The sequence below is a fragment of the Cervus canadensis genome, chromosome 5, assembly GCF_019320065.1.
Source record: "Cervus canadensis isolate Bull #8, Minnesota chromosome 5, ASM1932006v1, whole genome shotgun sequence".
In the NCBI taxonomy this organism is placed as follows: Eukaryota; Metazoa; Chordata; class Mammalia; order Artiodactyla; family Cervidae; genus Cervus; species Cervus canadensis.
In genome coordinates, this window is record NC_057390.1 from 90469333 (window position 1) to 90483589 (window position 14257).

Genomic DNA, 14257 nt, shown 5'->3' on the forward strand with positions numbered 1-14257 from the left:
CTGGACTCAGACCGTCTACAGTCCAGTTTCCAGCTCAACCACTTATCAGCTGGGTGACTATGGACAAGGGAATTTGCTTCTCTCAGCTTCAGTTCTGATTTCCCAGGTGGCTCAGTGGCAGAGCCAATGCAGGAGACACAAGAAGCATAGGTGTGATCCCTGGGTGAGGAAGATCTCCTAGAGTAGGAAGAGGCAACCCACTCCGGTATTCTTGCCTGGAGAATCCCATGGATAGAAGAGCCTGGTGGGCTACAGTCCACGGGGTCACAGAGTCGGACACGATTGGACACACACACGTAAGCTTCAGTTCCAGGCCTCATTTACCCCATCTGTAAAATGGGCATGAAAGCAGCACAAAGCCTCCTTCAAATAATGGTTGTGGGATTGAACAGCACCAGGCTGGCAGAGTGTGCAGCCCTCAGTCCAGCACACAGTGGGTGTTCAGTTGTTGTCAGAGATTCCAGCCAGTTGAAACATGCTCACTCACTGGGCAAACAGGCCCAGTGGGCATCCCCTGGTGTCCAGCACAGTGACCAAGCTGGGCAGCTGGCAGGCAGCCAGTTTCAGGCCTTGGTTCCTGCCCTCCTGGGGGACACAGCACAGTTTTGCATGTGGAGGAAAAGCCCAGAGTGTGGAAACAGGAACTGTTTGGGCCAACTTTGTGGGGTGGGGTCCTCCAAGGAAGTGAAGCAGGGAACTGAGCTGCTGCCCTTGGGCCCCCAGGTGGACTCTTGTCTCCTCAGAGGGAGTGTTAGGCATTCATTAATAGCCTCTCACTTCTTCCAGAAATCTTTGCATACTGACCTTTACTGGTCTTGGGGTCCACAGGAAGTGGGGAGCTACAGATGAGGAGACCTTGGCCCTCTGAGGGCAGAGAGTGGCGTAGTCACCACTTGGAGATACCCTTGGAGCCTCCTTCAGTGCCCGCGTTCAGCAGGCGTGAAATAAGTGCTTGTTGATTAGCCAGTTTCAATAGGACCTGGGCTGTGACTGAGCAATGTTAAGTGGTGGGTACCCAAAGATGCATGGGGGGGTCCACCGGGCTGACTGACTGCGGACCCTAACACTAAGTGTCTAGAGTCTGAGAAGAAGGGGAGACGCTGGGCCCGACTCACAGTGAGAGTCTGGGCCTCAGTTTCCCCAGCTTTGAAATGGGAGGGGCTCCTAGGCTAACCCTGCCGTGGAGAGGGCGCCGCCCGGCGCGCCCCCAAGCCTGCGTGGCGGCAGCGCGCACGAGCACAGGGGGCGGCGCGGGCCCGCGGCGGGGAGGGGCGGGAGCGCGCGCGCGGGCCCGCGCAGGAGGCGGCGGAACCCAGCGGACGAGCGTGCGGCCGCGGCGCCGCCAACTCGTGTGGGACCCACCGCTCCCGCCGGCCGCCCGCCGGTCCGCGCGCCGGTCCTCCCGCCAGCAGCCCAGCCCGCCCGCGAGCCGGTGAGTGGCCTGGGGCCCGAGGCCCAGCCGGATCGGGTCGGGGAAGGGGCGGGGGCCGGGCCGCAGGGCCGTCACCCAGACGGGCCGAGGGAGGTGCGCGTGCCCGCCCGCGCGCCCGAGGCTCCGCGGGGGAGAGCGGGCGGGTGTGCACGCGGGAGGTCGGGGCGAGCGTGAGCGTGCGAGTCTTGAGTGTGTCCCGGGCCGTGCCTCCGAGCGCGCGTGGGCGGCGTGTCCCTGTGCCACTCCGGGTGTGTTCGCGGGAGTGTGCGCGTGCCTGTGGCCGAGTTGGTGCCTGTGCACCGCGGAGCGTCGGGGTCGTGGGGTTTGGTGTGAGTGAGTGCGGGGCAAGCGGGCCAGGCTCCCACTTAACCCATTTATTGAGTGTTTACTATGTGCCAGGCGCTTCATGGGAGATCTCATTTTTGTGACCGAGAATGTGTGGATTCTGGGGGCTATGTGCGTGCGCGCACACGTGTGAGTGTTCGCAAGTGATTTGTGTGCGTGTTTATGAGCCTTTGAGGACAAAAGCGTGCATGTGTGGATGTGAGGGTGTAACTTGTATACAGGAGTGTGTGAGTGTGTTTGCTGTAGAGGCCGAGGCCCCCTTTGCGCCCACCAGGCCTACCGCCCTGATGTGCCCGCCGCTGGCTCCCATGCCAGGGAACCCATGGAGAGAAGTATGCCTGGCCTGGGCGCCCCGTGGGTGCTGGGCCATCGCTGGTAAATGAGAGGAAGGGGTCAGACGTCACAGCCCAGCCCGGCCTGGGCAGGGCCACTGGCAGGACCCTCCATGGGGCTCCAGACGGAGCTGGAGACTCTTGGCCTGGCCCTGGAGGACTTGTGTTCAATTTTCCTAAATACTTTTCTGGGTCCCCTGGCTTTATTCTGGCCCCTCTCTGGCCCTGGTGCATTTTAACCCTTTCCCCAGGCCTGGGGTGCAGCTGCCCCTGGGGAGACCAGTGGGGAGACCAGGGGTCCCGGGATACTTGTCTGTGTATGTGGGGGTCTCTCTCTGCCTGCCTTGCTAAGTAGATAGATCTTCATCTAATTTATTTGCATGGAGCCTGGGCTCCAGGAGGGAGCCCCTCAGATGGTGACAAATTGATCAGAGCAGGCTTGGGACACAGTCTTCTGAGATCTGTCCTTGAAGTTCTGATTGACAGGTTTTTTGTGTGTGTGCTTTATAAATGTTGAAAATCTCTGCAGTCGAAAGTCTTAACTGCTTTAAGGCAAAGTTTAAAACCTGGAGCTCCCTAGTTCCTCTGGAGTGTCAAAATTCGGCTTGCCTTTCTGAGGGGAACATGTCGTCTTAGGAGCTCAGTGTGTGCGCAGGCGAACCTTGGAGGCACATTTTAAAAGCCATGGCGTTAATGGAAGAAGAATTTCATTGAAAGGGATGCAGAGCCGGCTGAAAGCGCCTGTTCCCCACGCAGCAGCTTACCAAGTGAACTTTGGACGTCTTCTTTCAGCAAACAAAACCTGGAAGGAAACAAAAACGACCCACATTCTTTTTCTTTTTTGTTCTAAAAAATGAAAAACAAAACCCACCTCTGGGTGTGCTGGAAAAGCGGCCTCCCCTTCCCCCAGCAAGGCCAGGCCCTCCCCCGATCCCCCACCCCCAAATAAAATATGCCTGTGGGGAGCTGTGGATGAGTCACTCGCTGGCAGAGAGCCCCACGGGCAAACATTTGGGAAGGTTCTTGCCTAACTTCCCAGAAGAAAGGCCCAGGATTTAAAATGGTCCCTGTGGTTTGTCAGCCTCTGCCGTCCCGTCTGCTTCGGAAATGACTAAAAAGTAGTTTCTACCTCCACAAAATAAAGTCTCAGACTTAAGCAGCAGCCCAGGTTGATGTGGGTAGAGGGCCGCTCAGGTTTGAAGAAACAGAGCTCCTGCCATTGCCAAATGGCACTTCTGGAGGCTTCGAACAAGAAAGCAGGGGAAGGGAAGTCACATTTATGAAGCACCCACTGTGTGCTGGACACTGTTCTGGGCACCGTAATCCTTCCACAAGTTAGGCTGTGGAGACAGTTATGGCTTTAAATGCACAAGGAAATTAAGGCTCTGAGAGCTCAAACCTGGGACCACAGAGGAGGCAGAGGCAGAATCCTGTCCCCTGCCTGATTTCAAGCCCATCCTGTTTCCACTGGACCAGGTGCTGAGTGCTTTTGCGTACATACACTTAGTTTTCACTGTGAGGTAGGGGTTATTATCTCCATTTTACAGATGAGAAAACTGAGGCTCAGTGATGAAATGATGTGCGTAATTTTATGGAAGTTATGCACTATGGCTAATGGCCACTGTTTGTTAAGGGTATTCCATGTGCTGAGCATGGTACTAAAAGCTTTAAGTGCCTTATTTCATTCAGTCCACTCACCAACACCATGAAATGGGAACAATCAATGATGCCTATTTTACAGATGAGGGCACTAGGGCACAGAGAGATTAAACAGCTTACAGAAGATTCCATGCTGATATGCTGTTGACCTTGAATTTGAACCCAAGCTTGACTGAGCAGAGCCCTTCATCTTCCCACTGAACCTGGAAAGTCACAGTGGCTGTGTACCACGTGTCTGGCGCAGTGTAAAGGTTTGGGGTTGTTATTCTGATCCTACAGAGAGGAAGATGGAGGTTAAGTAACTTGGGCAAGGTCATTGACTGGCAAATGGCAAAGTCAGGATCCAAACCCACATCTCTGATTGCAGAGTTGAGGTTCTTAATTTTAAACCAGGTCTGTCTGCCTTTGTCCTGCTGTGGTTGCTTGCTGGGCTCCAGACTCCTGGGAGAAGTCTTCCTGAGGGAATTGCCAGCCTTGCTCCTCCCTTCCGGCCCCTCTGGTGCAGGTGACCAACACCCAGGGCCAGTGCTATCAGATAGAAAGGGCCACAGTTAACATTTCTTCTTTCCTCTAGAAGTGCCAAAAATTGGTTTCAGAAGGGAAGTGTCAAAACAATTGTCAAAAAGAGAAGAGTATTCCCTTCCCATTCTCGGGTCTGACCAAGCCAGCGAGCTGGAGGGTGGAGAGTGGAGGGCCCTGGTGAGTCATCCGAGATTAAATATGGGTTGGCACCTCCAGTCTTGTGTGGGGAGGAAGCAAGCTAGGACACTGCCCTCAGGAAGAGCCTGGCATGCTGACCGCTGGTGATGGCGAGTTACCTCTGCGGGGCCTGACCCTCAATTCTGAATATCCGACAACAGCATCATTTCTACGTAGGCTTCTTGTCACTTGCCATTTCAGTCCGTGTCTGTCTCTCTTCCCAGTTCATTTCCAATTTACATCACGGTTTATACGACAGTGTACTAGAATGGAATGCTGTGTGCAGAGATCTGTGTGGTTTGGGGTGTGGGTTGCTCCTGTGCGTGTCCTTTGGTATTGAAAGGAAAAGGTATCTCTCTCCCTTCTGAGTGTGTTCTGCAAATTGATGAACATTTGCAAATTGCCTTGAGATGCATTAATTTAAGGTGTGAAATAATAGATCTTGTGTGAAGGCCCAGCCACATTTCTGGCATGGTGGATTTCTCTCCCGTCTGGCCTGTGATTTAGGGAGGTAAAAATAGTCCTCCTTTCTACATTTTTATCTCTCTCTCTCTCTTTTTTTTCTTTGCTGATGTCATTCTTAGGAAGCGGTTTTGCCCATGCCACGGGTCTTGCCTTGACCATTGCTTCGGATGGTGGTCAGAACTTGGAGCTCTGGGGAGAGGGTGCTTGTGGAATAAGGGGTTGTCTGAGTGTTTGTGAAATTGGTTTGAAGTGAGCGGGGCGATGGATGGCCCAGCTTGGCCAAAGACCCTTAGTGGCTTTTTGGTACTTGGCCATTTTCTCACTTCTGACTCTTGGGTAGTGACAAGATAGTCTTTGGGAAAATGTTAGTTTAAAGAGGAAAAAATCAGGCCAATGGCTTCATCCAGCCCTGCCTCATGTGGGTGACATCCACACAGTCCCTTCCTTTGGCCCAAACTGAATTAAGCCTACGTCCTCCTCTGACTTGACATCCAGACAGAAGCTGACACTGGGGCAAATCGGTTGGTGGTGTAATTTCCTGTGACATTCAGTTTGGGAACTTGGACTTGCAGAGTGATCTAGCGTTTTGACATCTGTCCCTCTAACAAGACTTGCTTGTGTGAAAACAGACCCTCATACATAGCCTCTGCCGTTGTCTCCAGTTCTGGATTTTTCCACAGACCGCTTCTCCGGTGGTCTGGTGGCAAAGGCCGGGTCTCCGAGCCACGCCTTCTTGGCGTCTACAGCAGGATCACTGCACCCCAAACCAACTCGGCGCTGTAGCTGGCTCTGTGTGGGGGGTGCGGTGGGGGGCGAGTGACAGGCCTGACGAATTGAAAGGTGGCCAGCTGGGATCTGAAAGGCATTCAGTTCCAACGGCCTTGATCCGCGTGGAGCCGGTCTTTCTCTCTCTTAGACATCTGCGTGATGGTGACCTCACAGAAAAGAAAAAGGGGCTTTATGTAGGAATTCCATAGAGTGTGAAGGAATTTGACAAGGGAAGGGGGAGGGAGGCGGCCATTGAGAGCCTGCAGACCCTGTGTTTCCTTGGAGTTGTTTAACCCTCACACTTCAGAATTGGTCTGGGGGAAGGGACGGTGCTCATTTAAGGAGAACTTCTTAAGGCCCCTGAGTTGTAGTTGAGGCCACTAGTGTTTAGTCCCTCTCTGGTTCCTGGTTGTCCTCAAAGTCTTGGAAACTGGAGATTGTTGGGAAGAGACCTGCCTCAGTCGTGTCTGACTCTTTGCGACTCCATGGACTATATAGTCCATGGAATTCTCCAGGCCAGGGGATCTTCCCAACCCAGGGATTGAACCCAGGTCTCCCCCATTGCAGGCAGATTCTTTACCAGCTGAGCCACAAGGGAAGCCCTGCATGGGGACACTGTTACTTTATAAACTTGGCTCTCCTCAGTCCAGGCTGCACATGAAGAATTCAGTAGGCTTGCCATCCAGAGAAGACCTGTGTGCCCATTTTACAGAATGGAAACTGAGGCCCAGGGAGAGGAGGGCACTCACTCACAATCACATTGAAAATGTGAGCTTTGGCAGTCAATGACTGCGGTGGGAGGCTCAGACCTGCCACTTGTGAAGTCAGTCATCTCTGGGGGCCTCAGTTTCCTCATCCGGAAAACGGGGATAGTGTTATGACCTCATAAAATGTGAGGGAAGAACTAAAATAATGCGTACAATATGCACGGCATGTGGGTAACATCACGTAAGTGTTTAATGAGAGACTAGGAACTATTGAATTACCAAGAACCTTCCCAGGGTCACAGGGCCGGGAAGGTCATCTCTTTGTCAGAAACATTTTCAGTGCCCCTGTATCTTGAGGCCTGAAACAAGGCTGAAAGGGAGGTTGTCGGGGGGCCCCCCCAGGTGCTGCTGAAGCAGTTTTCTCTGACCGTGACCCTCAAGATAGATCGTGGGGGAGACAGTGACAATTTGGAAAGACGCAGGATTTAAATGTCAGGGTGGCCTTGGGCATCTCAGGGAAATGTTTTGAAATCAGTATTTTGCTTTCTTGTCTACCTACCGCCCCTCTGCTGTCCCACCATGGCGAGGAAAGTGAACCTTACAAGTTTTTGGTGTGTCCTCTTGGAGTTGGAGGGTCTTGGGAGGCCCGGAGAGCTGTGTCAGCCTCAGTGTGTTATTAAGCGAGGCATATGTTTTGTTAATTATTTACACAGTGTCAGCCCCATCAGAGGTCTGTGCGGACGGAGCAGCTGTCATAGACCTGGGCCGGGACAGGTTGTTCTCGGTTGGAAGTGAGCAGGTGGCCCTCTCTGCCGGCAGGGTCCTCACAGAGGGTCTGCGCAGCGAGGGCTGAGGGAGTCTGTGCATGTTTGGCGCCCCCTCTTAAGCTTCCCTTGTGGTTCAGCTGGTAAAGAATCCGCCTGCAATGCAGGAGACCTGGGTTCAAACCCTGGGTTGGGACGATCCCCTGGAGAAGGGAAAGGCTACCCACGCCAGTATTCTGGCCCGGAGAATTCCTTGGATTGCATAGTCCATGGGGTCACAAAGAGTCGGACACGACTGAGCAACTTTCACTTCAGTTCAGTTAAGCTCCTGGGGTTCCCTCAAGCTGGATTGTCTTCTCTGAGAGGAGAGATTTCATCTCTCGGGACTGGCCACCTTCCTGAGGTGGCTTCTGTGGGCCTTTGTCCAGCTCTTCACATCCGAGACCCTGCCATGGTGTTTGTGGGGAGGGAAGGGCCTCAGCGGGCTCTGGAGATCTCTGAATCCCGCACCTCCACAGCAGTCGCCTCAGGCTGGGGCTTCACATGGGCCCAGCCTCTACTTTCTCATCTGGCAAATGGGCAAGTAACACCAGGAGCAAGGCTCTTGATTCTGGGGCACTGATTCTGGGATTTGCCTTAGAAATCCAAGTTTAGGATTAGAATTCTGAAAGGGAAGGTCTTGGGATCAGAGCTTCCCCTGAGAGGCCGCTAAGGATGAGGGATATCACTTCTCTGAAGGGGGAGGGGGCAACCCGACTCATCTTAACCTGTTTTATATAAGGAGGTTTTGCTCAGGGGTCATTTTAATAAGAGAAGGTTCTTATATGAAATATGCAGAATCTATAAATCCTTAGAGACAGAAAGCAGATTGTGGTGTGGGGTGTGTGGGGGAGAATGGGGAGAAACTGCTTAATGGATACTGGGTTTCCTTTTGGGGTGATGAAGGTACTTTGGAGCTAGGTAGAGATTGTGGTTACACAACATTAGGAATGTACTAAATGCCCCTTAAGTTTTAATTTTCAGATGGTTAATTTTATGTGGAAAAACATTTTTATAAGGAAAGTTTCTGATGCTTAAAAGTAAAAACTTAAAAGCCTCTCATTTTACAGATGGGGAGAATGAGGCCCAGAGAGAGGCTGCGACCAGCCTAAGGTCTCCCACACAGGCTGTGGCGGTTCTGTGGCTGAAATCAGATCATTCTCTCAACTTTCAGGCCACGGCTCTGGTCATGGCACCTGGGCCCAGGCTAGGGTGAAAAGTTCAGTACAGAAACAGACCACTCAGTGTTGTGTGGGTTGAGTGGACTCCATTTTGTTAACCAGATACGCCCTTGCTGGCTGCTGTGTGGTCATCCGTCCACTCATTCACTGAAGAAATATGTCCTGACTTTCTGGGTCAAGTGTTAACCCCGGGAGCTGGCATCAAGACCCTCTAACGGCCCCGCCCCTGGGCCTCTCACCACCGGGTAGGGACAGAAGTTGCGTCATGACCCCATTGTGGGTGCTTGTGAACAGTTTGCAGCAGGCACCCTTTGGGACTCACTATCTGGGGAAGTGGGCGGGGGCGAGGGGGAGCTTCCAGGAGGGAGGGGCTCCCCAGCCTTGAGAGAGACATGAGGTTTGCTAGGCAGGATGTCCAGGCCTGGAGGCCTGAGAAGGCTGAGATAAAGGGCAGGTAAAACTAAGGGTGAGTGGGTGGGTGTGGCCGTGGGACGGGGAGCTGGGAGCCTGACTGGGGTCCAGGGTTGCGGGCAGACCCCAGGCTGTGCAAAGCCAGGAACTTCCTGCCACTTCCTCAGCCTGTGAGCCCTTCAATAGAGCCTTTGTCCCAGACACTCACTACATGCTACATTCTGTTGTAACCCTTTATGTGGATTAACTCACTTCATCCTCCTGCGGTTCTGTGACTCAGGTACCACTATGCCCGTTTGATCGACACAGAAACAGAGAAGCCAGGCTACGTGGTGCTAATCACCACCAGCCTTCGTGTTGTGAGAAGCCTATGTCATGTGGCCAGGTCTGAAGGCTGCCATCTGGAAGTGCCGGTTGTGTGGGCTGTGAGTTAGTGGCCAGGCCCAGGGCATCGGAGAGGGCCTCTGGGCAGCTAGAAGGAATAGTATGAACCAAGAGACAAATAGTAGGAGAGGAGGTCCCCCGGAGCCAAGTCCCCCAGGATCTGTGAGGTTGGGTCTTCATTGCAAGAGCAGGAGGGCCCTGCTACTTCTGCAGCCTTACTCTTCACCAGTCTCCCCCTCATTCACTCTGCCCCAGCCACACAGCCTTCCTACTCTTCCTCAAACATGCCAAGCGAACTCCTACCTCAGGGCCTTTGCACTTGCTGTCCTGGCTTCATGAAACCCTTTTCCTCCTAATATTCCCGTGACTTGCTCCTAGCCTTCAGCAGGACACTGAAAAAGTCACTTCTCCAAAGAGACCCACCATCCCCACCCTGTCAGAATTAATCCCACGTCCTTCACTCCCCATTCCCTGGATTGGCTTTATTTTTTTTCAAGGCCCCTGCCTGTCCCTGATACCGTGTATTTGCTGTGTTTGTGATCTGCCTCCCTGTATGGACCACGACTCCATGAGGGTACGACCTGGCCTGTGGGCTTCAGCTAAACCTCAGTGTCCAGCACGGTGCCTAGCAGTAATAGGTGCTCAGTTAACATTTGTTGAATGAATGGAGAGTTTTAAGTGGATGAGTGGCAGAATCCTCGAAGAATGTTTAGGGACTTCCCTGGTGGTGCAGAGCTTAAGAATCTGCCTTCCAGTGCAGGGGGCTTGGGTTCGGTCCCTGGCTGTGTGGGATCTTATGCCATGGGGCAGCTGAGCCTGTATACCCCCACTCTAGAGCCCACAACTTGAGAACTTGTGTACTGCAAGGAAGAGCCCACACAGCCCCCCCCCCCCCCCCGCAAAAAGAATGTTTATATGGAGTTACTGAGCTGGTGGCGAAGTTGACTGACTTTAGGGACCCCCCCCCATTCCTCCCAGTGGGCAGCAAAGGGCTGAGTTGTGTGTGACAGAGCCTCCCTGTGCAGAGAGGTTTCTTACAGAAAGACTCGTCCTTGGATTATTCCAAGAAGGAGGAACCTAAACACAACGGTTCCCTCCCAGAGTTGGGGGGGTGGTTCTCCTTCCTCTGCCCCTTTTCTGCAGAGGTGGCTCCCATTCTGCTGGTAGTCTGTAGAGGAGGGGCTTTGGGTAGGACTGGGTGGGCAACTTGTCTTAAAGCTGTGTTTTCTGTCAGGCACACTGATTTTTTTAGAAGGCATATCTTTTGGGGGCTGCTTGGGGAAGGGGTAGAGATTAACTCTCCCGAGCACCTCAGGCACAGACATTTGCTGTGTAGCAAGTGAACAGGAGCTCCAATTCTGCCCCCCGTCCAGAAAGCAAGGAATCCTGGGTTGAAAAAGGAGACCGTTCCCTAGCTTGGTGTGGCCTTGGTGGGCCACCAGGGTGGGTGCCCAGATGGCAGGACCACTGGGCACCACATGGCAGACAGACTGGAAGCCCACCCCATGTGTTTGGCGGGTGCAGCCAAGTCTGGCTGGATTTAGTTACACCGCGATCTCAAGCATGGACTTGGAGTGCCTGACTCAGTGTGTGTGCATTTCCTTTGTTCGTCTCCCCAAGGAATTTTAGTGGCCTTTTGTGTTTGTTTTAAATGCCAACCTCCTCAGCCAACCCAAGAGGAAACGAGGACTGGGTTTTTGTGCCAGAGGCTGGGGACAAAGGTGGGGCCTGCCCGCTCTCGATGGTGACAGCACGACATTTGGAGAACACACAAAGAAAATACTTGTACTCTAAGCCAACAACTTTCATTTGCGAATATTTTTATGATCTCCTGGGACATCAGACGTCGATCGTCTATAGGTTGGACACGTGACCACTGTTTCCAAACACCCAAGATGGCAGTGGTCTGTAAAAGCATTTTAGTGACATCTGGGGACAGAAGAGGCAGTTTGCAAGAAGATATTTGGTTGATGGTGTGTGAGAAGTTCCTGGATGCTCGCATGGCTTAGGGGGTGGCATCTTTGAAACTGCACAGTGCTGAAAATTCCGGGACATATGGTCACTGTGATGTGCTAATGTTAACAATCGAGATATTTAATTACCCAGAAAAACCCCTTTGCCTACCCACTATGAGTTATTGGAGAGCTTTTATTTCTCAGGAGGAGGGTCTTACACAATATAATTCGGACCAGCAGACAGGGAGTCATTATCCCTCATTCATTCATTAGCTAATTAAGTGATTTATCTGGTCACGCATTTATTCCTTCAATTGCTGTTCATCCAGCAACATTCACTGGATCCTACTCCAGGCCAAGCCTGATGCTGGGCACTTGCAGGGGGTGGGGAATGAAACAGGGGAGCAATTATAACTGAATCCCTGCTGGGTGCCAGCCCATTGGGCAGTGCTGTGGGCAGCAGGTGAATTAACTTACATCCCAGTGGACATTTGCTGAGCACCTACTATGTGCAGACCTGTGAAGATCCAGAAAGGAACATGAGAGCATCCAAGGGATTTGAACTCTAGGTCCATCTTACGGGGCTTTTTTTCATTCCTGGCCCTCCACTTGCTATGATAAACCTAGTCAGCCACCGTTCACAGGCCGCACAATGACGTCCCCGGAATGAACCAGAGACAATCCAGAGGCCCCAGGAACCGACGTGAGAACAAGGCATCCCCTTCACACGTGACGTCTCAGTTCAGCGTCTTGCCACCACCCAGCGTTCTGAGACAGAATGTGAGATCTCGTGGTTGGCTAAATACATAAATATTTTATGTCTCGATATTCTGAAAACGAAGCCCAAATGCGCAGAACTGCAGCACATCAGTGCTATAGATCATATGTTATAATAATCTGATGACATGTTGTTTAAATATTTATGGACTGATGTGACATGACAATGGGGGGAGAGAGCAGTCTCGGAGCAGAGTCGTGGCAGATGCTAGGAAGGAGGGAGCAGACTCGCCCGGTCCCGAGAAGCACGTGCGATGCTCAGACTTCTCATCGGGTGATCTGGGGTTTCCCGGCCATGGCACTTTGCTGTGTGCCTGCACTCACATCACCTCACTTACCCCTCATAGCAACCCCCTCCAGGATGGGACTTTTATTAACCCCAAGTTACAAATGAGAAACTGAGGCCCAGGGTAGGTCAGATCCACCCCAGGGGCACGCAGCTGGGGGTGGCCCAACTGTGTGGTCTGAGCTCTTAGTTGCTGTGAATTCCGCTCTCGCCGTGACGAGAAAAACCTGGTTGACCCCAGGCTCGGTACCAACTGGACTTTACAAACTGCAGAAAGGAAGGGGATGTCTGTAAGATGTCAAGTGGGAATAGAAACCACAGGAATAAATATCTGCCCCAGGAGGGGGCCAGTGGTAAGGTTAGGCCACTGCAGCCAGGAGCCTGGCACGCGGTAGGGGCTCGGGATATGGCCTCCACCTTGTTTTTGTTTCCTTGTTGGCTTTGCAGTCAGCTGGGGAGCTCACTGCTGGCTGCCCTGCTTCAGGGTCTGCCTGTGCTGTTCCCACTCCCTGCACTGTCCACGCCGACTGGCCAGGGACACCCCTCCAGCAAGGGAGCCCCTTCAGTCTCCAGTAGCCCCAGGCGGTGAGTCAGGGGTCCCTGCCTTACAGATGAGGGCCCCTTCCCGCCTCCCAGAGCCAACCCCATGCCCCTGCCTTTGGGAGGCAGCCTGCCTATGCCAGGTCTTCCCTCCACCCGCTCCCTGCCTCTCTGCTGGACCGGCCCCCCACGCCTGACGGTGCTGCCAGAGGTCCTGTCCTGCGATCTAGCTGATCGTCACCTCCCCAGCCTGGTCCACAAGACAACCATAAGTGACCAATGATGGGACTTCAAAGGACCAGACCGGGAGGCAGGGTGGGTAAGGGGTGGGGGGGCCTTGTTCTAAGAAGCTCCTTGGGCAGTGATGGCCTTAGACTTGGCAGCAGTGTCTTCTAGCTCTGTCGAAGCCCAGGGGTGTCCCCAAGGGTCAGGAAGTAAATGGAAGACAGGGCCAGCTATGTAATTTGGGGGCCCTGTACAAAATGAAAATGTAGATCCCCTTATCCAGAAAGCAGGAAGAAAGCTTTTTCCTTCCCTTCTCAGTCTCTCTCCCCACCTGTTGTGATGTTTTTAATTTGCTATTTAATGCCACGATACCTTGGGCACAGGGACCCTCACAGAGCGAATACAGATCCTAGCAGATGCCCCTGGCCCTGCTCTGTGGCTTGGCAGGAGATGCGCCTGACCCCACCTCCCGCCTGCCTGCACCCAGGCCCCTGTCAAGAGTGGAGAACGTCAGAAGTTACTGGGGGTTGGGGGGAGGGAGGATGGGAGCAGGCAGCTGTGACCCTGGGCAAGGCAGGACCACTCCAACACTCCAAGGTGAAGCTCCACACCCCCAGCACGTGCAGCATTACTTCACTTAGAAAATGCAAGTTCAAAGATAAAGTGGGCTTTCAAGAGAGTGAACACAGAGCATTGAAACCCCAAGCAAGGGGCTTCCTGCTGAGGACAGGTCCAGATACGACGACATGGCCATTTGCCTGTGAAGCTGGCCCTGATGGGAGGACTGTAACCTTTCAGAAAGAACAGGGTCCCTGTGTCGGATCTCGGCCCAAAACCGCGGCCAGTCTTACTGGGAGAGTTCTGCTACAGGTACCTTCGGCAGACCGCTGGCCCCGGATGTGACTGCTGTCCGGTGGCCTGCTGGCCTCCTTCCTCACCCTGGGCCTCTCGAGAAGGACACTTCGTGATCATGGGCCCCCTCGGAAATGCCCCCCTCCCTGCTGTAATCCCTTATGTTGTTGCCGGACGTTCCTGCATTGACAGACCCATCCCCTCTAACTTCCTGAGTGACAAGGGTCAGAAATCAAATGATAAGGTTGCTGACCTGCTTCCTCGGGAACAATGCCAAGCAGGTGGTGCCCCAGAGATCAGAGGGGGCTGGGCACCCATGCTGTTCCCAGCCCTGGAATCGGGGGGGTGGGGGGGTGGTGGGGTGCAGCTTCAGGACGTCTGTCTGGCCACCCCCAAAAATATGAATGAGGGAAGCTCAGGAAAGTTAACTAATGCT

General features: G+C 53.4%; 1 protein-coding gene across 1 annotated transcript in view; it reads left to right on the plus strand.

The window, feature by feature from the left end:
- The first annotated feature begins 1270 nt into the window (after positions 1-1270).
- Positions 1271-14257, plus strand: part of NEK6 (NIMA related kinase 6) — an 85248-nt gene continuing 72261 nt past the window's right edge. The window contains exon 1 of the mRNA XM_043469522.1: positions 1271-1432. The gene's annotated coding sequence lies outside the window, so the exon portion shown is untranslated. The remainder of the gene's footprint in view (positions 1433-14257) is intronic.